The sequence below is a fragment of the Podarcis vaucheri genome, assembly GCF_965113315.1.
Source record: "Podarcis vaucheri genome assembly, chromosome: 1".
In the NCBI taxonomy this organism is placed as follows: Eukaryota; Metazoa; Chordata; class Lepidosauria; order Squamata; family Lacertidae; genus Podarcis; species Podarcis vaucheri.
In genome coordinates, this window is record NC_138759.1 from 56,414,846 (window position 1) to 56,440,569 (window position 25,724).

The window sequence follows — 25,724 nt, forward strand, 5'->3', positions numbered from 1 at the left end:
TCTGGTAAACAAAAAATATTGCAGTGCTGGGAAAGATGCAGAAAAGGACAACAACTCTATGAGGTAAACACTATAACCTTTGTTGAGTTTTAAGCTTTTAAAAAAGGCAAATGAGGGACATGAGAGAGGTGTGCAAAATTATGCATGGCGTGTAGAAAGTGAAGTTTTCCCCTTTCATGATACTAGAATCTGAGGTCATCCAGTGAAACACAATGGTGGGAGTTAAAGGCAGATGAAACTATGGAATTTGCTACCACAAGGTGTAAAGATAGTCCCAACGTGGACTAAGAATACCCCTTAATGGCAGTTGGTGAGGAATATCGGTGGCACTCCTGTGTAGCTTGTGGGCTTCTGATAGGTATCTGGTTGGCCGCTATGAGAACAGAATGCCGGATTCAATCAGCCTTTGTGGTCTGAATCAGCAGGACTCCTTTTCTTATGAGTGGTAAGCCTTGATGCAGTCATCAGGGTGTACACCATGACATAAGGCTTCAATTTGGCTCTGAAAGTTGTCAGAGCAAGGTGTCTGCCTTGGAGCTATTTGTGGTCCTGCAGACTGTGTCCAGGGAATGCTTCCTCTCTTATCTTTATTGTCTCCAGATGGCCTTCACCCATTCTCCTATAGCTGCTGGTTTCTGCTGCCTGCCAAACCGTGTGATTCCAACTGGTGCCAGTACATTTTGTCCCATCTCTGCAGGCCTCAAACAACCAAGCAGGAAACTGCTTGTCTAGTAATCTATTTAACTACTGCAGAAAACAGGAGATACATAGCCGCTCCAGCAGCATATCTCTATTTCCTCACATCCAGAAACCTAAGAAGGGCTTTTACTCTTGCTAGAAGCTCGGCCTTGCCCTCACTGGTTCTGGAAGGCTCCTATAGAAGGGTCCCGTACACACAGAGACTTTGCGCCTGCCCACTGGGGGAAATAGGAAGCCTCAAACATATACCGTATTTTCCCCTCTATAACACACAGATTTTTTTCTCCTAAAAAGGAAGGGGAAATGTCTGTGCGTGTTATTGAGCGAATGTGTGGTCCCTGGAGCCGAAAAATCAGGCAAAAATCAAATCGCGCTTCACAGAGAAGGGAAACCTGAAAAGAGGAAGCGGCTGCTTTCCTGCATTCTGCCTCAGGGTCTTACTGCCCACCCGCTCTGTTTCGTTGCTGTGTTTGCTGAAACGGAACAAAGAGCAGGGAAAGCCCATCCCCTCCAGGCAAGCAGAGGGGAAAGCAGAGTGTCGTTCCTTCTAATCCCTCTCTGTGCTCCGGTGCTGCTGGGGGAGAGGGAGAGAGAGGGGGGGAGGGAGAGAGAGAGAGAGAGAGAGAGAGAGAGAGAGAGAGATGGCTGGCTTGGGTGGGGAGAAACTTTTGCCTTTCTTTCTTTCCTCCCTCCCGTTAAATCCCTCTCCTGCATTCTTAGCCAGCTGCTTCTCTGCACACCCCTCTCATGTCCCTTCTTTGTTTTTCCTTCGCTCCCCACTTAAAATGTGGTTACAAAGCATAGATCCATATGGATCCTCAGGAACTTTGCATTGGGTCACCCCAAATTCACCATCAGATCACATAGCATGTCCATGGCTACAGCCTGCACCAAAAAAATCACACACCCACTGTTGCCTGGGGCTGCAATGGTGCAAAAATGTGGTTACAAAGCTTGGATCCACAGGGATTCTCAGGATCTTTGCATTGGGTCACCCCAAATTCACCATCAGATCACATAGCATGTCCATGGCTACAGCCTGCACCAAAAAAATCACACACCCACTGTTGCCTGGGGCTGCAATGGTGCAAAAATGTGGTTACAAAGCATGGATCCACAGGGATTCTCAGGATCTTTGCATTGGGTCACCCCAAATTCACCATCAGATCACATAGCATGTCCATGGCTACAGCCTGCACCAAAAAAATCACACACCCACTGTTGCCTGGGGCTGCAATGGTGCAAAAATGTGGTTACAAAGCATGGATCCACAGGGATTCTCAGGATCTTTGCATTGGGTCACCCCAAATTCACCATCAGAGCACATAACATGTCCATGGCTACAGCCTGCACCAAAAAAATCACACACCCACTGTTGCCTGGGGCTGCAATGGTGCAAAAACGTGGTTACAAAGCATGGATCCACAGGAATTCTCAGGATTTTTGCATTGGGTCACCCCAAATTCACCATCAGAGCACATGTCTGTGGCCACAGCATGAAGCACAAAAATGATACATCCACTGTTTCATTCAGAATGTTTTTTCCCTTGTTTTCCTCCTCTAAAAACGATGTGCCTTTTATGGTTGGGAGCGTGTTATAGAGCAAAAAATACGGTATTTTTTAGATGTCCTTTTTATGTTGAGATACGTAGAGGCACCATTGATCCTTTGCTGAAGAGGCTCGCTGATCTTTCAGACAAGTCTAAACTTAATTCTCTCCTCTTAGGCAAAGATCATAAGATGACCTGGCTGGTAGCCAGATTCTGCGCCCAGATTTGTAGGCACAGATCATCCTCTAGAATAAAATAGCTTACTAGGGAAATGCTGAAGTCACCCTTTGGGGCGCCTCAGGGTCAATTTTTTATGGTAGTCCAAATCTCAGTTGTACAGGTATATGTGTATATCTCAATTTTAACTCATGAGCTATTGCTGCAATCTGCTCTGATTGTATATTTTATCTTTATAAATGCTATTTTTATTGTGTTATGTTATGTGAGCTGGTCTTTGACTGTAATAAATTATCTGTCAACTGCAGAAAACAGAATCCATGACCACAATCACTTACGACACAAATTTCCTTGCATTATACATTGCTTGTTGTTGGTGATTCTTGTCGTAATGAATAGGATTTGAGGTCTTTCAATAATGAATAGGATTTGAGGTACTTTGGTGTAGGATCTGAGTGTTCTTTCTCTTCTTTGAAGGCATATATGGGAACAATCTAGCCCCACAGGACAGAACACATGGCATAGTTGTTAATTAAACTGACTACAGTCAGAACGCACAGTGATAATAGTGCTTGTAAAAAAAATTCATGCAGGTAAGGGGGCATTTAGTATCTGACCTTCTTTCCATCTTTAAATTGCTCCAGGCTCTTTGAATTAAATTTGAATCTTCCAAGACAGTATCAAAGAAAAGGTTCTGCTACATGTCTGACATGCCAAGTCCTTTTGCTCACCCCCAGTGGTAAAACTACTGAATCACAATCTCATTGTACATGGACTCCCACTTATCCTGGCATGATAGCAGCTTGTTTAGTCGGATATCCTCACAGAATGAGAACTTACCTTGACAGGACTGGTGTCATTAGGGTGATATGGTTTGTACTGACATTCATTCAGAAACACTCAGGTAGTGTTCAGCATGCGCAGCATGAGACCTGTATCTCCCATTGTGTTTTGAATGCATTCAGAAACACAGTAGTGACAAGGATTTCACAGGACCCGCATATTTCACACTTGGCCAATTCTACCACGGAGTAAAGTGAAGCAATCTGCTTCAGGTGGTGCCATGAGAGAGGATGGATGAATGCAAGGATGGAGACTTGTTGGTGCACCAAGACTTTTCAAAATGTTGGGTTCAGCAGGAAGAAGGCATATGGGCTCCATTTTCAACAGTAAAATGTTTTGGTCTGGCACTGACTTCACATTACTTGTCAGATCTTCCTGGCTGCCCTCAACTTCAGCCTGTGTTTTGGGTTCTAAAATGTGTTACCCATTCACTATAACCAGGAAATCTAAAAATAGCTGTACATCCCCCCACTTGGGGTAAAAGTTACAGGTGCAGAAACCCTTCCAGACTGAATTAAGCCTTCCAAACTGCTGATGCAGTGGCTTTTGTGAGAGAACTTTCCTCCATTATCAATAGTAGGGCAATATTTTTTATTAGGCCAGCTAAAACACCAGCTAAAAGGGGACACGGGTGGCGCTGTGGGTAAAACCTCAGTGCCTAGGACTTGCCGATCGCATGGATGGCGGTTCGAATCCCTGCGGCGGGGTGAGCTCCCGTCATTCGGTCCCAGCTCCTGCCCACCTAGCAGTTCGAAAGCACCCCCAAGTGCAAGTAGATAAATAGGTACCGCTTTATAGCGGGAAGGTAACGGCGTTTCCGTGTGCTGCGCTGGTGCTGGCTTGCCAGAGCAGCTTTGTCACGCTGGCTACGTGGCCCGGAAGTGTCTCCGGACAGCGCTGGCTCCCGGCCTCTTAAGCAAGATGAGCACGCAACCCCAGAGTCAGACACGACTGGCCCATACGGGCAGGGGTACCTTTACCTTTCACCTTTAAAACACCAAAATCCATTTTAGTTTCATATTTTTGAGGGGTGGGCTGGGGCCTTGTCTTTTGCTCTTTCTTATCCTAAAAAATGCATCTTTAAACCTTCCTTGTGGTTGTTTGTGTCAATAATGTTTACATATTGAAAAGGAGATACTCTGTGTTTCAGAAGTACGAGCTACAGCCAGCACTAAAATATGGGGATGGGGAAGCTTTGCTCTTCCTGTAAAACGAAACAAAATGAAACGAAATGAAACCTTTCACTTAGAAGTACCCGAGATTAAATCACATATATTAGACTACTGAAACCAAACCTATTGCATGAGAAAGTCTGCTTAAACGTTTGCTTCTCCAGAGGTTTCCAAGGAAGTCCTTGATGCCCTGACCTCAAGCACACATTTTTTGTGAGTGGACTAATGAGCCTCTATCATGTCAGTAGCAGAGAGCGCAGAGTTAAAAGATGTCTTACAAGTTTAATTACATATATAGTATGCATGCTTTGCATTATTTTCACTGTGCTGCCTTGTTTCTTGTTTCTTTTCCTTTTCTAAAAAAAATCATTTTTCATCTTATTGGGGGAAATCTCTTTGCCTTCTCCTACACTGCTCAACAGCTGATTATCAAAGGAGTGCAGCATCTCTTACTCTACACATTGCACCCCCTTGCTGTCAGATGCTATGGCACTTGGTTTGGGTGGAGAAATTGTCAAGGGCATTCTTCCTTTTTACATCTGATCAGTGACAAACCCATTTTGACAGGGTGAAGTCAACCCAAGTGGATTTCATCGTGTGGGTGGGGTGGTGCAACTGTCTCAATAGTTCTCCAAACAATGATTCATCACATATTTTAAAAAATTTCCAGAAGTTGCCTGAGCCTAGCCTGTGGTAGTAAATTGACATATGGAGATATTCTGGAATATTCATGTCTTTTTAACCATGTGCTGAAGTCAACTCTGAATGAAAAATGAGAATGTAGATTTGGTTTGCGAGAGGCTCACTGCAAGGCAGAACTCATAAACAAGTTGCATCTTACAACCCGAGCTATTGAAAATTGGAGTGGTGAGGCAGTTTGCTGGGCAAATTTCCGGCCACTGCTATGCATCAAGAAAAAAGCACACCAATAACTCAGGCCAATGTAAGTTTCAATAGTGGGAGTGGTCCCTATTCGCAAATCAGTGGTCAATAGTAACAAAAACTAATCCATTCAAAACTATGTATTCTGACAAGGATTACAAATTCAAATAGAGATTACAAACTCAAACTCATAAAGATATGTATAACACAATAATTCGTTACAGAATTAGAGATAAGAGTTTATGAATAGAGATAAGTTTATGTTAGTCCGTAGTCAGATTCGGCGTGGAGGTCTTAGTTTCAATCATTGAGCAGAAGTCAGAAACCAGGACAGGGCCTTTTTTCGATGTATTCACCTTCATCAGCTGGAAGTATAACATATTACATGAAAATACATTTAAATTCTAAATTATCATAAACTACAAAACAGTCATAAATTATAAAACAGTATTATATATCATTTATATAACATTTGGTTCCTTACCTAATTTTTAAAGGGTCGTGTAAGTTTGAAAACTTTCGGATAAATATATCCTGTTATTTTCTACGTTTCTCAGAGATAACAACTGAAAATAATCAATATTAATAATAATTACATGTCTTGAATCAAATTAAAAACTCTAAGGCAGCAAATAATTATATGATTCCTCACCTACATGTGGGTAGATCAACATGTATCTTGTATGTAGGTCCATATTTCTACCACATTGAGCAATGACTGTGTTTTGCCACTGTTGGCATCTGTCTGTCTTGAGAAACAGTGGAGTGTGTCTCCAGGGGGTAAAGTCAGACTGCTGTGTTAGCAGCACCAAAATGACCTCCTTGGGGCGCAAGCTTGGGCAGTGCATAATCCACTGGCTAGCTTCACCTGGTTTAGTCACCAGTCGAAGCTGTTTCCTGGGGTGTGGCTGCTGTCTCAAGCCGACAGTTCTAGGAGCCACAGGTGAGAGCTGAGTGCAGGGGACCAATGGTGGACACACTATGGCAGAAGGAGCATGACACATCCTCCATCAGTGGTACTGCCACTCCCCTAACACCCCATACACCCTACTACATCATTGCCTCCAACCCACAATTTCTGTCTTGACTAAACTGACATGCCTTCATATAACAGATGTATCTATCTTCCCTGATTTCCATTTAACTACCCAAGACACATGCATTTTTGATAATCTGTAATATCCATGTCTCTTTTCCTGCAGGACCAATGTCACCTTCACCACCAGCCGTCATATTTTTTATCGTGCTGACTGTCACTTCAGTGCAAGCATCCAAAATGATTTCTTAAGGTAAGGCTGATCTAAATTTGAAAATAAACCAACAGGGGAGGATATAAAGGTGAGCTCTCATTTTCCACATAAAATCTCAGCTCCATTCTCGGGGATATGTGAGGGCGCAACTTTATTTTGAACAGCCTCTGATGATACCCGCATAACTTTTGAGATCTTATTCTCAGAAATCTTCTGGGTGTGGAAGATATCTGTGTTCCCTCTTTATAGTTAATGATGGTGATACATGATGATGGCTTTTCTTTTTGTGCAAACATTTTAAACTGGCACTTCTGCATTTTTATTTGGCATCACAGCAATTATGTCCTGAAGGTGTATCTGAAAGTTTGTCACATTGAGAAAGAAATAGCAGCATGCACACCATAATGTGAGAAGATGAATTAAGAGAAGATGAATTCATGAATTCTGGGAGAGTAACTGTGTTCATCTGTTGCATACTGAGATAACCTAGTGCTGCAGTCCTGTACATCTAGGAGCAAGTCCCATTGAACTGGATAGGTCTCATTTCTGAGTACACATGTACAACCATGGCACTTTTAAAGTGTTAATACATTTGTTGCGGTATGCTCTATATGTAAGCCAGAACTTTCTTCACTAGATGCATGGAATAAATAGCAAATATCCTGTAAACACATTCAACAAAGGGGAAGGAAAATGTTGTGTGTTGTCTGAATAAGTGTTGTTGTTGTTCCTTTCATGAGATCAGTGCATTTAAAGATGGACACAACCTGAGGCTTCCGGAGTTAATTGACAGATCTGGAACAGTGTTATCAAGCCTGACTCGGTGACAATGGAGAATAAGAAGACTGGCTGAAGAGCAGGAGACTTTTGTTGTGTTGTTGAGGGTGGTAGTGTTGGCGGAGCAAAGATGAACAACAGTTGTGCTTTGTAGGATGAGACAGAGAGCAGAAAGCAGGTCTGGGGAGATGGCATTCTTTGGATTGGGGGAATTATGTGCAGACTGAGAAGAAAATAACTGTACAGTATCTGAACAATTTGCCTAGGAATGATTTCAGTAACACACTAAATTTGAACTGTGATGTGGTTGCATAGGTATCTCTTATTCCCGCCCCCCCCCACCCCAACAGCTAAATACCTGAGTTGTCATTACGTTCCTTTGTATGTGATGGTCCAGTAACATTGTGAATAACAAGGAATCATTCAGGCATGCCTAAGGAAATGAAAAAAATAATGGATCATCATGATTGTTCCTGTTCAGTCAGATATTGACAACCACTCCCCTCTCTCACACACATACAGCAGCATGAGAAGCAGCTCCCCATTAAGAGACCCCATGCCATTGTTAAATACATGTGAATATTAAAACCAGATGGATAGGGCCAAGTACGAGATCTTTCCAAGCCAAGAGATACCTTTTGCCTGTAAACCATGTGCTCTATCACTGGATTACAACTCTTCCTCATCCTGGAGATCCATAGTTGAGAACTGACTTTGTGCCTGCTGTCATATTCATTCCTTGAAAAGCAGCCCACATGCCTACTCTACTGATCTGAGCATGAAGCTATTTATGACAAACCAAGTTGTTTCCCAGGTTTGTGTTGGCACTTGATGAGGATGAAACATGTGCCAAGTATTGCAGTTCAAAAAGGGACACAATTTTTGTTTGTTCACTTTTTTCTTACACGAGAAGAAAGAGAGAAAAGGCTCCCAAATATCTGACATGCTGAGAAAACAGTATTATCCCCCTTCTCTACCCTCATATCAGAGCCTCTGGAAAAAAAAATTGCCAAATGGAATTTTGTCAGCTCTCCTGAAACTGTTACCACCTTTGGGGCTTAGAAGAAGAGGAAGAAAGTTCAAGCCTAGAGGGTAATTTATTTCAAAATCTATAAGCACCCGAAAATAGAGGACTGAAATGAAAGTGTCTTTAAAACTACTGTGAAACGGCACCAACTTTCATCTGTGAATACTTGAAAAGAATACAGGAAACTGCACCTACAGCATATGTGGAAGAAGAAGTTATTATCTAGTTGTGCCATGAACCTTTTTCTCTTGATAGGGTTCTTCTGTATTTTTGTCAGGTTTCCCCAGACACATATTCACAGAGGTTTTCCCTCCGCCTTTCCTCCCATTTCTTTGTCTCTCATTCTGTCTGGTGTAGTTCACACGAACAGCAAATGAAGTGGTAGAACTGCTTGCGGTAAATGCTAGGCAGCATAACTGAATGCTCCTCCATATATATCGATAAGCAAATATATTCTGAGGGTTGTGGGTTTGAGGCCCATGTTGGGCAAAAAAATCCTCTATTGCAGGGGGGGTGGAGTAAATGACCCTTGCAGTCCCTTACACACACACACACACACACACACACACGGAAATAAAGGAGAAAAGCCCCAGTGAACTCAGCAAGACTTGCTTTTGAGTAGACTTGTATAGGTTGGCACAGTTCCTTCTTATTCTGCGAGCTGACAACAATTTATTGAAAGCATTTGAGACCACTTATTGCTGAAATAATAGGCAAGGAAACACCAATATTTCTAAACCTAACCCATAATAAGTGCACATGAAAGAGCCCTCACACACAACCCAGCTTTTGTAGTCTGAAGTAATACAGTTCAGGAATGACTTCAATGATTTCACTGGTTGGAAGTAGTCCTGCCTCTCTTCATGTCACTTTTCTGAGGTGTTCCATTGCCAAAAGTCAGGTATTGTCTTTCTAACATATATAAATAACCCTCCATATCTAGTTGTTTACTCATTTGTAGTATGTAGTGTTTCTAGCAGAAGAGTCCTTGTCCTTGGATCCATTTTCTTCAGTCTGGAGCAAGAACATGCAGCTGTGCATTTAGGTTGTGTGCTGCAAAGTGAATGTAGGATTGCATCCTGAAACTGACTGGCTTGGTTTATATTAAAATTCAGGCTGAAGAGGGAGGAAATAAAGGAATAAAGTGAGTATAAATAAATAGCTGAGATTCCACACTTTCCCAACACCCCCCTTTAAAAAAATACATTCCTAATTCTTTTGCTTTACTTCTTTTCAATATTTTTTCATGAATTTAAAGTTGTGCCTGATATATCACTTCCCCCTTTTTTAATTGACATTTTACCTTTGAAAAATAATTTACCTGAAGGCTTCTAATGAATTAATGGTTTAAAAAAGATTACAGAGGAGATTATGTTGAGGAGGGGAAGAACCATTAGTAGAGGAACTGTAGTATCTGTTGTGCTGCTGTTTTGCTGTTGGGTGGGAGGGAAACCAGGCATAGGCGCCGACTCCATGGGGCTTGAGGGGGCCCGAGCCCCCTCAAAAATTTTATTGGGGGGGCGGAGCCCCCCCAATAATCTCGGGCGCCCCTCCAGCAGAGCGCCGCCGCCGCGCTGGCTCTGCCTGTTGACGCTTGGCGCATCCGCGGCTTTTATAGGGCGCCCGGCGCGCACCAGCTCGATAACGGGCACCGGCGCGGCGGGGGGCGCCGGGCCGGGGGCGGGGGGCGGGGGCGGCCGGCCTGTCTCCTTGGCAACCCCATTGAGCAGCGCCGGCTCCCCCGGGAGGGCCATCCCCCCGCGCCGCCGATCGCCAACACCGCCGACGCTGTGGCTGCCCGAGCCCGAGCCCGAGCCCGAGCCGGAGCCGGAGCCGGAGCCCGAGCCAAAGCCCGAGCCCAAGCCCGTCAGTCAGTCAGTCAGGAAGGAAGGAGAGAGAAATGGGGAGGGAGACGAGGGAGGAAAATTGCGCGCAGGGTGAAGAAAGGAGAAGGGCGAACGAGACAGCTTCCAACCCAAAAAAGGGCTGGAAGACTCGGAGGATGAAGGATCGGGAAAGAAAGCGACGCCTTCCCCGCCCGCGACGTCGCCCACTTGTCATTGGCAGCGCAGTGGGCGCCCAGAGGGGCTGGGCACCGGCGCAGGGCCGCTCCGCAGCCGCGGAGGACAGCTGCGCGGCTAGCAAGGTGCGCCGCGTAGAGCGCGGCCCTTGTGTGGCCCGGTGGCCAGGCAAGCTCGGGCGGGGACCCCCATGCGAATCTAAGACGGGAGAAGAGGGCAGAGCAAAGGGGGTCCCTTCCCCAACCTCCGGCTCTGAGACTTCCCTGCGCCCCAGAAAAGCGAAAGGATTTTCTCTTCTTCTTTTTTTATAAATATTTTATTAAGTTTTCAAATACAAAGTTAGAAACATACACTGAAGAAAAAAGTAAAAGAACAAGAAAAAGAAAAAAAGAAAAAGAAGAAAAGAAAACCAACCATTCAACACATTTTTTATATAACTAACTGGACTTCCTCGCATCTCCCTTATCCTGCATTCTTTATAATAAAGATATCAGCAAATTATTACCTTGTTTCGTACCTTATTTTGTACTTTTCAAATACTATACCTCTAAATTTAACATACTTTTCATCAGTTACTTATATCTTAAATTAAACATAGTATTACCTTAGATTTTGACCTTTTCTTACTTAAAATATAATTTCCTGTTTCCAAAATCTAATTGCTGAAGCTATAGTTTCCGAATCGTGTAAATTTTTAACATTCATACAACTTATATTGTTTTTGTAAATAGTCCTTAATTTTTTTCCAGTCCTCTTCCATTGTTTCTTCTCCCAAATCTCGGATTCTGCCAGTCATTTCAGCCAGTTCCATGTAGTCCATCAATTGCGTCTGCCACTCTTCCAGTGTGGGCAAATCTTGTTTCTTCCAATATCTTGCGATAAGTATTCTTGCTGCTGTAGTTGCATACATAAAGAAAGTTCTATCCTTCTTTAACCCTTTCTGGCCAACAATGCCCAAGAGGAAGGCCTCTGGTTTCTTGGGAAAGGTATACTTAAATACATTTTTTAACTCATTATAGATCATTTCCCAGAAGGCCTTCACTTTTGGACAAGTCCACCGGAGGTGAAAGAATGTCCCTTCAGCCTCCTTACATTTCCAACATTTATTATCAGACAGGTGATATATTTTTGCAAGCTTGACTGGGGTCATGTACCACCTATAAATCATTTTCATAATATTTTCCTTCAAGGCATTACATGCCGTGAATTTCATTCCGGTGGTCCATAACCTTTCCCAGTCCTCAAACATGATGTTATACCCAATATCCTGAGCCCATTTTATCATGGCTGATTTGACTGTCTCATCCTGAGTGATTTTCTCTTCAACCTGCCCTCCATCCTCTTGCGGAAAACTCTTTGCCTGCCCTGCCCGTATCTCGTTTTTGCTTTTTAATTCCACACACGCACCCTTCGGACTTCGTGGCAATCGGGCGCGCGGGCGCGTTTCCTAAGAGAGTGAGGACCTCCGCCTCCTCCCCACCTGCTCCCTCGCCAGCCAGCCAGCCAGCCGCGCGCCCTAGCCGGAGAGCCCCGGCCGTCCCCGTCGCGCAATCGGCTGGATCTCCCTTCCGCAGGCCATGCTCACAACTCGGCCCAGGGACCCCCCAGTAGCGGATCTCCGGCCCAGCTGAAGAATCCGGCAACAAGCCCCCTCCTCCCCAATCGCTCCGCCGAAATACGCTCCAAAACCCCCCAGATAGGCCGCCGGCCGCCAAGTCTCGTGGCGCCCTGAGCGAGGGTCTCTCCCCAACACCGCCACCTCGAACTGCGTTCTCCCGGCTACCCGAGCGAACCAGCGGCAGGACCCCTGTATGGGCCCCCCCAATATTTTTTATAAGTCGGCGCCCCTGAAACCAGGCAACATGTCCAATTTTACCTCCCATTTGCTGCAGTGGCAAGGAAAAGTACTCAACTATGCCAGCTTTAGGGCAGATGTAGAATCATACCGGTTCCTGGGGAATGTCTGCTTGGGGGCAGAGAGAATGTAGTATCTCCATATTCACTCTCAGTATGCCCCATTTTCTATTGCTTTGTCAGTGGCACATGGTCAGTGGACAGCTATGTGATTGGAGCTTCCCATCAGCTTGTTGGAAGACTGGGGGTGTAAGCATCATCCTACTGGCATGCTTTCATCTCTGCTTATGGGGCTGTATGTTCCCTGCACTAGTGGAGGTTAGACCATTAGTGCAAACAGGGTGCTGCCCTGCCAACCGCTCGCTGCCCTCAGCCAGCCTCCACCTGGCTGGCTGCTTATTTCCATCCAGGACAGGAGGTGCCCCTGTCTGTTACCTTCCTCATCCACCTTTATCTCTGTGTTGCCTCAGGAGGGAACGGGATGGAGACAAAACTAGGCTTAGTTGGCTCTGCCTGTCACCTGCTCTCTGTAAGAACAAAGGAAGCTGTATATGGCATGAAGGGCTTTGACAGAAAGAACAACAAAGCAACTACTGGTTTCTTGAGTTGCCGCCATAGAGTTTGCTGGTGAGGAGGGGATTGCTACCGAAAGCCGCCATTTGCTCTGGATCCACCTAGTGTTGGCCTTTCTGCCTTCGACCCTACCAGTCCCAATGAGCACCAGCCACAACTGCACCGCACTCAGAAGCCCCTAAGACAGGCATAGGCAAACACAGCCCTCCAGATGTTTTAGGACTACAATTCCCATCATGCCTGACCACTGGTCCTGTTAGCTAGGGATGATGGGAGTTGTAGTCCCAAAACATCTGGAGGGCCGAGTTTGCCTATGCCTGCCCTAAGGCCTTACAGTAAGCATAGGATTGTGCCTTTGAAATGCAATCTTTCAAAATAGTCATGCTATCTCTTTTTTTAACCAAATTCTCACTTTTGTCTTTATTCCATTATAACTTCTGCCTTACTTTTCAAGTTCTTGTTGAGTTCTTCCTGAGTGTCTACTGACTGTATTCCTTCATCCAACCTCTCCAAAACTACTATTTCTGATAACTTTGTGTGTGTTTGTCTTACACACACAAAATCTTCAATACTTCCTGGAATAAATTTCCTAGTGCTTGGCACATTTTATTTTTATTTTTGCCTTTCTGTTCTGGAGTCCTCATTTTCTACATTTTTCTTACCACCTCAGTTTAATTTCTGTCGAAGGTAACAAATGTCTTGCCCTCCAGATGTTGTTAGACTACAACACTGGTGCAACTCTGGGGGCCTGAACCCCCACAATTTTTTTGTGTCCCACACCACAGGGCTCCAACACAACTTCTAGTTTTTTACCAGAAGTCGTAGTGGAGGCCCAACACGAACTCCCAGGCAATGTCCCTGGAGAGCTCAAAGGAAAGAGCATTCCATAATCAGGGAGCCACAACTGAAAGGCTTCTTCTTTGTTGCCACATAGCACAATAGCCCCTGGACTTATTTGTCTATGATACTATACCCAAAACAGATCACCCTGCTTTCAAACACAGATACAAAGTGAATCCTGTAGTTCTTGCACTTCTGTATAAAATTTACATTTTGTATGCATCTTTTACATAAAATATGCATTTATATGTCCACCTTTTGAACACCAAGACTGCATTGTAAAATCTAGCGAAGTGTGAAATCTAACTTGGAGTTGCATTTTGATCTGCAAGCAAGTTCAGGAATGTCTATTACATATGTTGCAAAAAAAACAGAACAAAGCAAAGCAAAGCATTCCCTTCCCATTCCTAGTGGAGATTTCCCTAACTGTCTAGGGAAAGTACAACTGTGTGACTTTATAATATACCACAATGCTGGGTATATGGGTGAACCTGCCTCCTATACAACAGTACTTTTGTATGTCATGTGGTTCAAAGATGGCTGCTTTCTCTCCACTTTGCAGAGTCCTGGAATACCTCAGTGGTGGAGGAAGGGGGGTGCGGTAGGTGCCCAGGTGTCATCACAAAATGACAGAAATATGAGTTGTGTTTTTTTTTAAAAAAAAAATGGGCTCATGAAACATTTTAGTTCAGTCAACAAACACAACAAAATGTGGCTGGCACTTACAGCGGGGCCTGCAGTGTGCCCGAGCTACGCGTCTCTCCTGGGAGTGAAGTGGGCGCCTGCAGGCTCTGTGCTGCCTGAAATGGCAGTGTGGGGCTTGCGTCTGCCCACTGCCTCACCCTCTGCCACCCTAAAGCTGAGGGAGAGGCTCCACACTGAGTGCCCCACCCCCATGGGTGGCTCACCCTGCCCCCGGCTGCAGGACGTGTGTGCCACACCGGGCACTCGAATGGCTAGCTACGCCACTGGAATACCCCTTAAATGGCTTCATGGTAAAACTTATGGAATATCCTCTGGAGTACTCTGCAAAATTGCCCAAACACTTAAACATTTCTGAGCATAGGTTTATTTCTTGGATCAACAAGCCTAGAGTTGGAATCACTGCTTGTTGATTTCTCAAATACTGTATGGCGCTTCCAATGTAGGCTCACATTAATTGCCCTTCAGGATACATATTTGTTTTTATCATACAGCTTCCTGTATCTACAAACATACCCTGTAGTCTTGATAGATTTTTTTTCTTCTAAAAAAGCAAGCAAACAAACAAGCAAACAAACAAACAAACAAACTGGCTGCAGTTCATCAAAACAAAAGAAAGTGTGCAACTATTCTGGAGAGTGTTAGCTAGCAAATGCTGTGAAAGCAGTTTGGTTACCAGAATTTACAAACGTCTCGGGCACTCTGCTAAAGAAACTGTAAGCTTGCAGATGGCAAGGAAGCCGTAGAAATATATACTGGGAAGAAGCCAGAATCAGAGTTAATAAATTATGTTGTAACCTTTATATTACATACAGTTACAGCAAACTGAGCTAGAGGTGTTAGAATATGTGTGTGTGTTTTCTGCTCTCCAGTTACCCAATGAATTTGTTTGCCAATCCATGCCACAATTGTCTCTCAGATGCTCACACTTTAGCCTAACCACCTGCCATGAAGCCTGCAGTTTAGCCATATGTTGAGGCTGAGAGTGGTCCCATCATCAGCTATTGCTCCGGTCAGTTCACTGGTCCTTGCCCCCATCGCGCAGGATGGCTGAGAAGAGGCATCCCTCTCCAGTCTAAGTGGAGACACTCCCATGTTAAAAGGGTTAGAACAGGGTCACCTGCCTAACTTTAGACCTCCCTTCTCTTCATCTTCTGTCCCCATCTGTTATCTAAGAAGACAAAGTTTCCTACAGGGGAGGTGAAACAGTAACCAACTGAATCCTGGAGTGAACTTGTTATTGAGGTTGGGTTCTGTGGTTTGCTGGCCAGAATGCAAGGCATTCACTGATGGTATTGGAGCATATCAATAGCAGTGGGCTTGACTCTGCCTTCCACCCCTTAATATTTCAACAGCTATGGGCTAGGTTATTGCCTCAATTCAGGCTATTGGGGATCTGAATCTTTGCTCTCTGCAATGCCAACACTGCATAAGCTTCAGCCACATTTTTCACTCTCAGTCTCTGTTCTTCCACTCTGCCCTCACTCCGACACTGTGTTGAGAAAGGGAATAATCAATAGATCACTTGCTGTCAGCTGGAAAATTTCAAAATTAACAAAACTTAAATTTTCAAAAGCCGTCTGACAATGTATCAAACTCCTACGACATATCAAAACATGGATAATATTTTGTGTGCACCAAAGAGAAAACACCAAAACAATTTTCAGACCATCCCTCTAGCTTAGTGTGGTGTAGTGGTTAAGAGCGGTGGCCTCGTAATCTGGTGAACCAGGTTCGCGTCTCCGCTCCTCCACATGCAGCTGCTGGGTGACCTTGGGCCAGTCACACTTCTCTGATGTCTCTCAGCCCCACTCACCTCACAGAGTGTTTGTTGTGGGGGAGGAAGGGAAAGGAGAATGTTAGCCACTTTGAGAGTCCTTCGGGTAGTGATAAAACAGGATATCAAATCCAAACTCTTCTTAGTGAATAGTGAAGATGGCAAGACTGATGAAGGGTGGGGAACATCTTTATTATTATATTAGATTGTTATGCTTCAGCTCAGAGGATACAAGGATAGTAGGAAGAAATACTTCTGTAGTTTGAAAACTACTTCACGCCCTCCCCGGTCAGGTGACAGCAAATGTTTATCCATACTATTCCTGCAGCAGGAATATGTTGTGTTGCCATAAAACTTGTGTAGATATGCTGTGGAGCCAAGCAGTATTATCATATTCAATAATGATTTGAATTTTTTTCCTTTCCTTTTTATTTCCCTTCACTATTCAGAAGATTATAGATAGATAGATGATAGAGATAGATAGACAGATATATTATAGATAGATGCTATAGTGTGTGGGTGATTCCATTTTACGTCTCTCTCTCTCTCTCTCTCTCTCTCTCACACACACACACACACACACACACAAACATGCACTCATATATATGAGAGAAAGAGAGAAGACAGACAGTTGTATAAGAGGCATCTGGTTAAACTACCAGTTGGGCTGTGGGTGTGTTTATGAAGAGATCCATGGAGTCACAGATGTCACAGTTACTGATCTTATTAGGACTGTATTACTAGGGTTTGGGGAGTCCCCCCCAATGCTGTACAGAAACTGTGGTGCACTTTGCTTCCAATCAATGCAATGAATTGCTATGGCATTCTGTTGAATTACCATAATCCAGCCACTGAGAACTTTTCCTTCATGGGATAAGTGCTGCTTGGTTTATTGCTGTTCCAGGGCATGCAAATCCTTCCTTAGCTACAGTTGTGATAATATTTTATGAGACAATTCATTGCTGCTGTTAGATAAACATATTTTTGAAATAAACTCTGGTTATTATTTATATTGATTTGTTCTTACACTTTAAGTTTCAGTTAATAGGAAGATAATTGCAGCTGCATTTGTAAAAAAGAAAAAAAAGAGTATAAGTGAATCCAGTGTTGAGCACATTCTGCTGGATTATTTTTTTTATGATGAATTTTTCATTAAAGTTTTCAACATAAAATACAATAAAAATCACACTAATCTATTGAAGAAAAAATGAAGAAAAGAAGGAAATGAAGAAGAGAAATAAGAATAAAAGGAAATGGCAAAGGCCTCTGTCAAATATAAATCTTAACCCTTATTTCACACATGGAAGAGTGAACCCTCCCAACTTTCACCTGGGAACTTTGCCCTCTTCCCTCAGCCTGAGAGATCCTCTCTACCCTGCCTCTTACACAGGGCCCTTCATCACTTCCCAATCCTTTCACGTTCATCTGTCCCCCAAAAAAAGGCCAAAAGAAGCTCTTCAATTTTTATTATCATTAAATGTCAATCATAGTCCTTCTCTGATCCAGTATGGTGAAGTTTTCTCCAAGGGTAGTCCATAATTATTTGTTAGATCTCCGTTGCCAAGATCTAATTCCACACATTTCAGTCCCATTTCCTGTTGGCCATGATTCTGTCTCCTTGCTTAAAGAAAAAAGAAAAAATATTTTCCCCCATTTCCAAATCAATTTCCAAAATCTTGGGAAACATTCAGTATTTGGACCCCAAGCCATTTAGGGCTTTGCATACCTAAATCAATTGATCCCAGCAACTACCCAGTACAGACGGCGGCAATGTTTTCAACATAGGCATTGTATGGTCTCACCTCACTCCGCCTCATGGCAGTGGCATTCTGTGATACCAGAACTTCTGGATCATTTTCAAGAGTAGTCTCTTGGAGAGCACATTGCAATAATACAATTATAAGGTTATCAGAGCATGGATTACTGAGACCAGGATATCTCTATTCAGGAACGGCCACAGCTGGTGAATCAGATGTGAATCACAAAATCCTGTGATGCAGTTCTCCAACCAATTCAATCTAGGGAGTACATTTTCCAAGTGGCCTAACATTTTATGTAACACTTAACTCAGCCCTTATTTACAGCACCCGTAACACAGAGAGATTTTTTATAATAGGTTGAACCTGGATCTCTGGCGTTTTGTACACACTCCCATTTTCTCTTCATTCAGTGCTCTCCCACAACTGGCTTGTGAAGCTGTGTACATGATGTTAACCACTATCCACATCCCTCCCTGTAGTTTCTGTGTCCAGGGCAGCTGTCTACCAGTTCCATCTGGTACTCAAGCTGAGACCCTACCTGTCTGCGGACTGTCTCGCCAGAGTGGTGCATGCTCTGGTTATCTCCCGCTTGGACTACTGCAATGCACTCTACGTGGGGCTACCTTTGAAGGTGACCCGGAAACTGCAAATAATCCAGAATGCAGCAGCTAGACTGGTAACTGGGAGTGGCCACTGAGACTGTATAACACCAGTCCTGAAAGACCTACATTGGCTCCCAGTACATTTCCAACCACAGTTCAAAGTGTTGGTGTTGACCTTTAAAGCCCTAAATGGCCTCGGCCCAGAATACCTGAAGAAGCATCTCCACCCCCATCGTTCAGCCCAGACACTGAGGTCCAACTCTGATGGCCTTCTGGTGGTTCCCTCACTGCGAGAAGTGAGGTTACAGGGAACCAGGCAGAGGGCCTTCTCAGTAGTGGCACCCACCCTATGGAATGCCCTCCCACCAGATGTCAAGGAAATAAACAACTATCTGACTTTTAGAAGTCATCTGAAGGCAGCCCTGTTTAGGGAAGTTTTTAATGTTTGATGTTTTATTGTGTTGGAAGCTGCCCAGAGTAAGAGGGGTATAAGTTAATAACAATGATGATGATGATGATGATGATGATGATGAAATACTGCATTTGGAGGCAGTTACCCCCAAATGAGTTCCAATCCATTTTGTAAATGTTGACCATATGTGAAGACCTCTATGCTCCCTCTCGGCCCCTGGTGTAGACAGACAGCAGACAATCCAATCATACTGGTGTGTACAATGACAAACAGATGTGATTTGTAACACAGCATAATAAATAATCCCAACCTCAGTGTGTTTTAAGATGCTAATGTGAGCACAGCCATGGTTACTTCCCACAGCAGTGGCCTTGAAGGAAGAAATTAGGGCAGAATAATTTAGGAGAGGATCACAATCCAAACATCTATACAGTACCAGCATGACATGAAGTGAGACAACAGTAATTTCACTCTTTCAATCACCAGCTATACTCCTTTTCATTATGAAAAAATAAAGCAACTATTAAGGAACACTGTATAAATGTGATATTCCCCATATATGACTGGTGAGATTATTCCCATGTAGAGGGGGAATGTGACCATTCTCATATATGAATAATGAACTTGGAATGTAACGTTCACAGCTTCTTATTGTTCTCCACTGTGAGATGTTCCATCAACCACAGTTTCAAAAGATGCACAGATGCCACTAGCTTCTTTTCCAACGATCATCAGACATTTCAATGAAGCAATCTGCCTCCTATTGAAAAGAATGCATGTAAAATGCAGGCATCTTCTATCACAAATTGTTGCTCTTGATTGAGACTTGCGCTGTTAACCCAGCTGGACGGCTGCAAAAGCAAACAAACAGAAAAAGGCTCTGTGGGGATTGGAATCAAGTTAACAAGGAGCATCTGCAGCATTTTAATATTTTCCTTCCCAGGAAATAGTTCTCTGTTCCTAACCAGCCGAAACCTGAAATGGGGGCTTAATAGCTTAATTCAAGGTTAGATGAAATACAAGTCACATGCAACTTCCCAGGCGCATGTATGTAGCCTTCAAATTCTGCACAGAGCTCTGGAACTAGCAAATTTATTCTAAAATAAACTTCTCATCCTCATTATTGTACATTCATTTGGGAAACAGTGGCAATGCCATGATCCAGAGAAGGGAAAGGGAAGGAGAATTTTGCACAACACTGCCACAATCACATGATAACGGAATTGATTGGAGCTGGAGAGTGGAAGCTTTTCATGGAGCAGAGCATTTGTTAGGAAGAAGCTACTTATAGAGCTTAGCAGGCACAAATCGGGACCGGGGAGACGAATCCTTTAACTGAGCTTATCAGTTGTAAAGCCAGGTATATATATATATGGAGAGAGGGAGAGAGGAAGTCACTGAGAGTTATTGGAAAGAGCAAGTTTCTGTCCTACAGCAGCTGTTTTAGGCACGGAGACCCATTGCTGGACTTGCTTGGTTCCTTCTCGAAAAGCTATCCAGTAAGCCTGATCCTTGGCAATCAGTTTCCGTCATGTTCTAAAGGCAGAATTCCATGCAAATAGATGCCCTTTGTGGTGTTTTCTTCCATTCCCAGTTCCTCAACTCATTCTCTAATTGTTCGAGAAGTTGACATCACAGAGAAATTGCATCTGCCATATGAGGACTGGCATTTGCAATATACTCACAGTTTTCATAGGCCAATAATGTGTAATAAAAGCTGAAGCCCTCTGGTTCATGAAAGATTTCCACAATGTGTGTGAGTTCTGAACATTTGCCCATCCCCAGTGCAGCTTCCTAGGAAAGTAGCTCCTTTACTTGCCTCCTGTCTCGAGGGAAGAAAAGATAGGATAGAGCCTGGGTGGCCCAAATCCAAAATCCTTTGATTTGATGGGCAAAACCTCCTAGTGACACTATATGATGCAATGGAAGTATTTGGCAAGTTAACATCAGAATGTTTTATATGACAATTATCTGCTACATGCCAGCAGTTGGAGACCCCAAAGTTGTTTCCTTCTTCCCAAGGCTTCTAGGAAGAAAAACCAGACATATAAACCATAGATGTCACCTGCAGTAAACTAGGGGTTCCCAGACTGCAGTATGTCTGTAAACATGTAATAAAAGTCATACAGCTTCTAACACAGTGTGCTATGGTAGCTATAGCAGGCAGCAATTTTCAAGTTGCCTAGAAGAGGAAAAGTTTGGGAAGTGCTGACCTAAGTAATAGTAACCCCCTGTACCCTGTTGTTCTGCCAAATGCAAGATGGTTCTTTTAAAGGTAGATTCAGAAGCAATACAAATGCAAGTGGGTGAGAAGATTAAAGATTTTATTCCGAAATAGCAAGGAAAATATACATTACCAAGCATCGCTGCAATCTGCCACTGAGAAGCACTGTGGCCATTGCTGAGCTTCTGACCGACATCCCCCCAAAACAGATATTTTATAGACCTGTGTCCTGTTGGGCTAATACAGGCTCAACCAGAGCTACTTTACATCAAAAGACAAAAATGCCAGGCTATACATAAAAGGCTTTGCTGACCAGTGTCATCAAAGACCTTTTCACAAGGGATATTGAAAGTAATGAAACACAGATAGGAGAGTTAGGAAGAGACGAAAGACAGAAGGATTGACCATATTAGATCATTATCTCCTCGAGATTACAATAATCTTCCGTGATAATTATCCCATACACCTGTATACCACCAGTATTAACATTTCCTTGATTATTTGTGAGGAAGCCATGGCACTTAAATTCAATTCAGTTTTAAATGTGGGTTTTTCCCATGGGGGGGGGGGACTATAATATCTGAATAACTTTATAAATCTGTGACCAAGGGCTGTGTGTGATGACCACAAGATTGAAATCATGCCCCAGTTTCACACTTTGTAAACATGACTCAGCTCAGAGCATTCAGAGGCAGCTTGACTGGACTCAGCGGTCTGGGACTGCTTCATTCCACCTAACCCATTCACTACAGAGAAATCAAAAAAATCTGGCTATAACTTCACTTCCTTTTGACAGAAGTGGATGAAAGTTTCAGCTAAATTGGTTGTCTAAGTGGAGAAAGCCTGCCAAATTACAGGCAAATAGGTTTTTGCATGTGTGTGCTGGACACATCTAAAATGTTTATTTCCAAAACGAAATGGCTATTTGGGGGCAGAATTGGATGAATACAGCCAAAGTTCAAGATAAATGTTACAGTTTTCTTCCCACTTGTGATTCCCAGCAACTCCTTTTTTTAAAGGGAGTCACAGCTTTTAGGAGTCTCATTTAAATCTCAAATTGTAGATACAGCACAGCTCTGAATACAGTCTAATATTCCTTTTAACTTTGCCAAAAATATACATTTTAGTAACCCCTAATATTACTGCAATTTACTTTAGAGTGTGAATTTCTAACTAGTTCTGGAATATATACACTGAAAAATAGAGATAATATAGTCAACGAAATAGATATGATTAAACACATATCAGAGCTCTAATATGCTGAGACTAAGGCTTTAATTTCCACTTTTAAATTTTATTATTTTTAATATGGCTATTATAATATATCAACTAATAAACCAGAGAAAGTTAAATGACTAGCCCCTCAGATCATAGCTTCAAAGCCATTCCACTTGAAAGTGTTTAAACTAACTGCAACTTGAAAAAAGGCAAAATATATTTTTCTGTAATAAAATATTCCAAATCAAATGCTGTTATCTTGTTTTCAAGAGAAATGGACATGCATGTGGAATTCTTTCCCTCAACCCTTTTTTCTTTTTATAATGCCATACAAATGCATTTTGACAGCACTCAAACACAGAAAAAAATTCCGGTCTCCAATCCTAACCCCACTTACATGGGTGCAAGAAACATTGCATTCAGTGGAACTTACTTCTAAGGAGATATGGTTAGGATTGCAGCCCAAGCATGATTAAGCAAGATTTAACATTTTAAAGTCCCATTTATTTCAATGGTTTATGCATAAATCTCTGACCTAATCTGGATTGGAGGATGACAACAACTACTCCCTTGATGATGTCTTATTAATTCATTCTATCCATTAATTTCATATTCACTTCAACACTAGTTGCTTTCAAATACTAGGAAAATATGGAATATTGTAGCTGGGAAGAATTCAAACCGCAAAGGAAGCTGAAATCCAATACCTACTTAACCTGGGAGTAAATCCCCTTTAAACTCAATGCACTTAGTGGGCATAGATCCAGTGACTCTTATAGCAATATCAGTATCTATCAACCATATTTACATATCTACCTATATCTATCTATCTAAAGGGGAGCTGAAAGAGAATTATATATAGCGTATAATATTTTTTTCATTGGTGTAAACTCCAGGGAATAACAGGAGTTGGGAAGAAAGAGAAACGTTGGCTGCTTAATTTTGAGAGGAAAGCATGCAGGAGTAGAATGAATCATATTCGGATATGCTTGGCTTTCAGCAGCAGCTTTTGATTCTGAAGACTTCCCCTATGCATGAGTCAACTGGGAGATTGCCCAGTCCCTGTCCACCCTTGAAAACTTTAACGATGTGTGAAACTTCATCAAGTTTGGATACTCAGTCTTCAATTGTTTCTGCATGCTGAATGTTAAACATTAAAAAAAAAAGTTCTGAAGCTTGCGGCTCTGGAACTTCTTGCTATGATGAACAATTTATGCTTAGGGCAAACTATGTTCTGTGGAACAACTCCCTACCTCTTCAGACCCCTCTTCAGTAGACTTCAGCTTAGCAGTAACCCACACACTCCTGAAAAAGTAGCACAAATGTGGGGGTGTTTGAAATGTGAAGCCCAACAGCCATGTGTGTTGTGTCAGGAGAAGGAAGCTGGCATGTGCCTCCTGGGATCAGTTTTTGCCTGATCCCAACTGGCTGGGAGAAAGCGGGGGGAGGACCCAATATATTTGTTTGGTTATCATTCACTTGGTTCTCTCATGTGTAAATTGAGTGTTTGATGTGCATAAAACTGGCCACTATGCACATTCATCTGCTTTCATGGATTATGTGTAAATTATTCTTCCACGAACAGGGAATTGTGCACATTTCCCAGTCAAAATATATAATCTCCAATTTTTTGACTGAATTTTGTCCATTCTCTGAACATTATGCACCATCCCCCAACAGGCTTTGGGGAAAGTGCATATCTCGACTGCATTTTATATACTCATTGGGCAGTATGTTCATTCTCCAGTCATTATACGTAGTCTCTAATAATCATGCTTTTTTTCTATTTCTTGTTGAGTGCAATCTGCACTTTCTAGGCTGCTTCTGACCCACTGCTTAAATTTGCACTACCCACAACATACCATCCCAATGATCAGCAGGAAGAAGGGTGGGGCTACAGATAAATATGTTTCTTTTTTATTTTTTAAATTCAATAAATAATTCAGAGAACAGTTGAAAGTGGTGAAAGGGGGACTGAGCTGCAAAAAAGGCTCCTTTGGAGGAAGAGGGATATTATTTGAATAAATAATAATTAAATATATGTGCCCAGAGCACAAAAAGTATTTAAGACATGTGCATTGCCTGTTGGGGATTATGCAAAATAGCCAGAGAATGGGCAAAATTCATCAATATATGCACATTCCTCAAAGCCTTTTGGGGATTGTGTTATGGTGACTGGAAAATGTGCAACATTTGCTCATCATGGAAAAATTATATGCACGTTTTCAGTGAGGCCCGGCGAATATTTATATTTACCATTCAATGTATATTTCCTGTAATATATTCAGAAAGAAAAATTTAAATGTTAACTGGGAACCTCGGGAGATGTGCTACTCTGATAGTGCATGTCCTGGAATAGGGATAAGAAAACTGTAGCTCTCCAGATGTTGATGGATTATACAGCTTCCAGTATCACTGCCAATTGACCATGCTGTCTGAGGCTGATGGGAGTTCGTTGTGCAAACATCGGGGTGGGAACAAGTCCACCAGTTCTGTAGAAGGACTGTGTTGAAGGTCTCCTCCTTTGTAACAACTGCAGTGAAACATGCAGTACCGTGTCATCTTACTCCCAAAAGTCTGGGTTAGAGCAAGTCCCTTCTCTCCTTCCTCATATCTGGATCCCAAGCGGAGAACCTGTTGCCCACCAGATGTTGGACTCCAATTCCCATCAGCCCCAACCAGTATATCCAATGGTCAGGGATAATGGGAGTTGCAGTCCCTGGGGCAGGGCATACATGCAATCTCACCTTTATCGTTAGCCTTCCCTACTGAACCTTCCACTGATCTCCATGATCTGAAGGCCTTTAAAGAGATTTTGGTGGTTTATATTTTTTGTTACATTGGGTAGAGGTGGATGTGAAACCACTGAGCCCTAATGAGACTATTGCTACAATCCTATGTGCATTTACTTGAAACTCCTGTCGAAGAAAGTGAGGCTGGCTTCTGAGTAAACATGCACGGTATGGGGCTGTAAATAAAGTGTGTGTGTGTGTGTGTGTGTGTGTGAGAGAGAGAGAGAGAGAGAGAGAGAGAGAGAGATCTAGCAGGAAAGCATCAACATGCCTTGTGCACTCTCACTTTCCTTGGCTAATTCCCCTGCCCCCCCCCTTCCGTGGCTAGGCGTGCACCTGTGAACACTGCAGGCAGGCTTTTAAGAAAATGAGTTTTGACATTCCTTTCCTCAAGATGAGCCCTTGTTTTTCAATTACTCCTTCCCCACTTTCAGAAGTTTCCTTGAGGTTAACAGACCCAAGGCTGTTTCCCAGCTCTCCGCCGGGTGGCAGCAGTGCCCTATCGCAGGAGCGCCTTTTGTCCTGACATCAAGTGCTAATGCAATTGACCAATCAGTGCTAAGATGATGGGA

General features: G+C 43.1%; 1 protein-coding gene across 4 annotated transcripts in view; it reads left to right on the forward strand.

Moving 5' to 3' along the window:
- Nucleotides 1-25,724, forward strand: part of LRRC4C (leucine rich repeat containing 4C) — a 627,695-nt gene that overhangs the window by 462,273 nt on the left and 139,698 nt on the right. For 3 of the 4 annotated variants that reach the window (XM_082225097.1, XM_082225094.1, XM_082225096.1), the window contains one exon: nucleotides 6,526-6,612. The exons of the other annotated variant lie outside the window; for it this stretch is intronic. The gene's annotated coding sequence lies outside the window, so the exon portion shown is untranslated. The remainder of the gene's footprint in view (nucleotides 1-6,525; nucleotides 6,613-25,724) is intronic. 4 annotated transcript variants of the gene reach the window in all.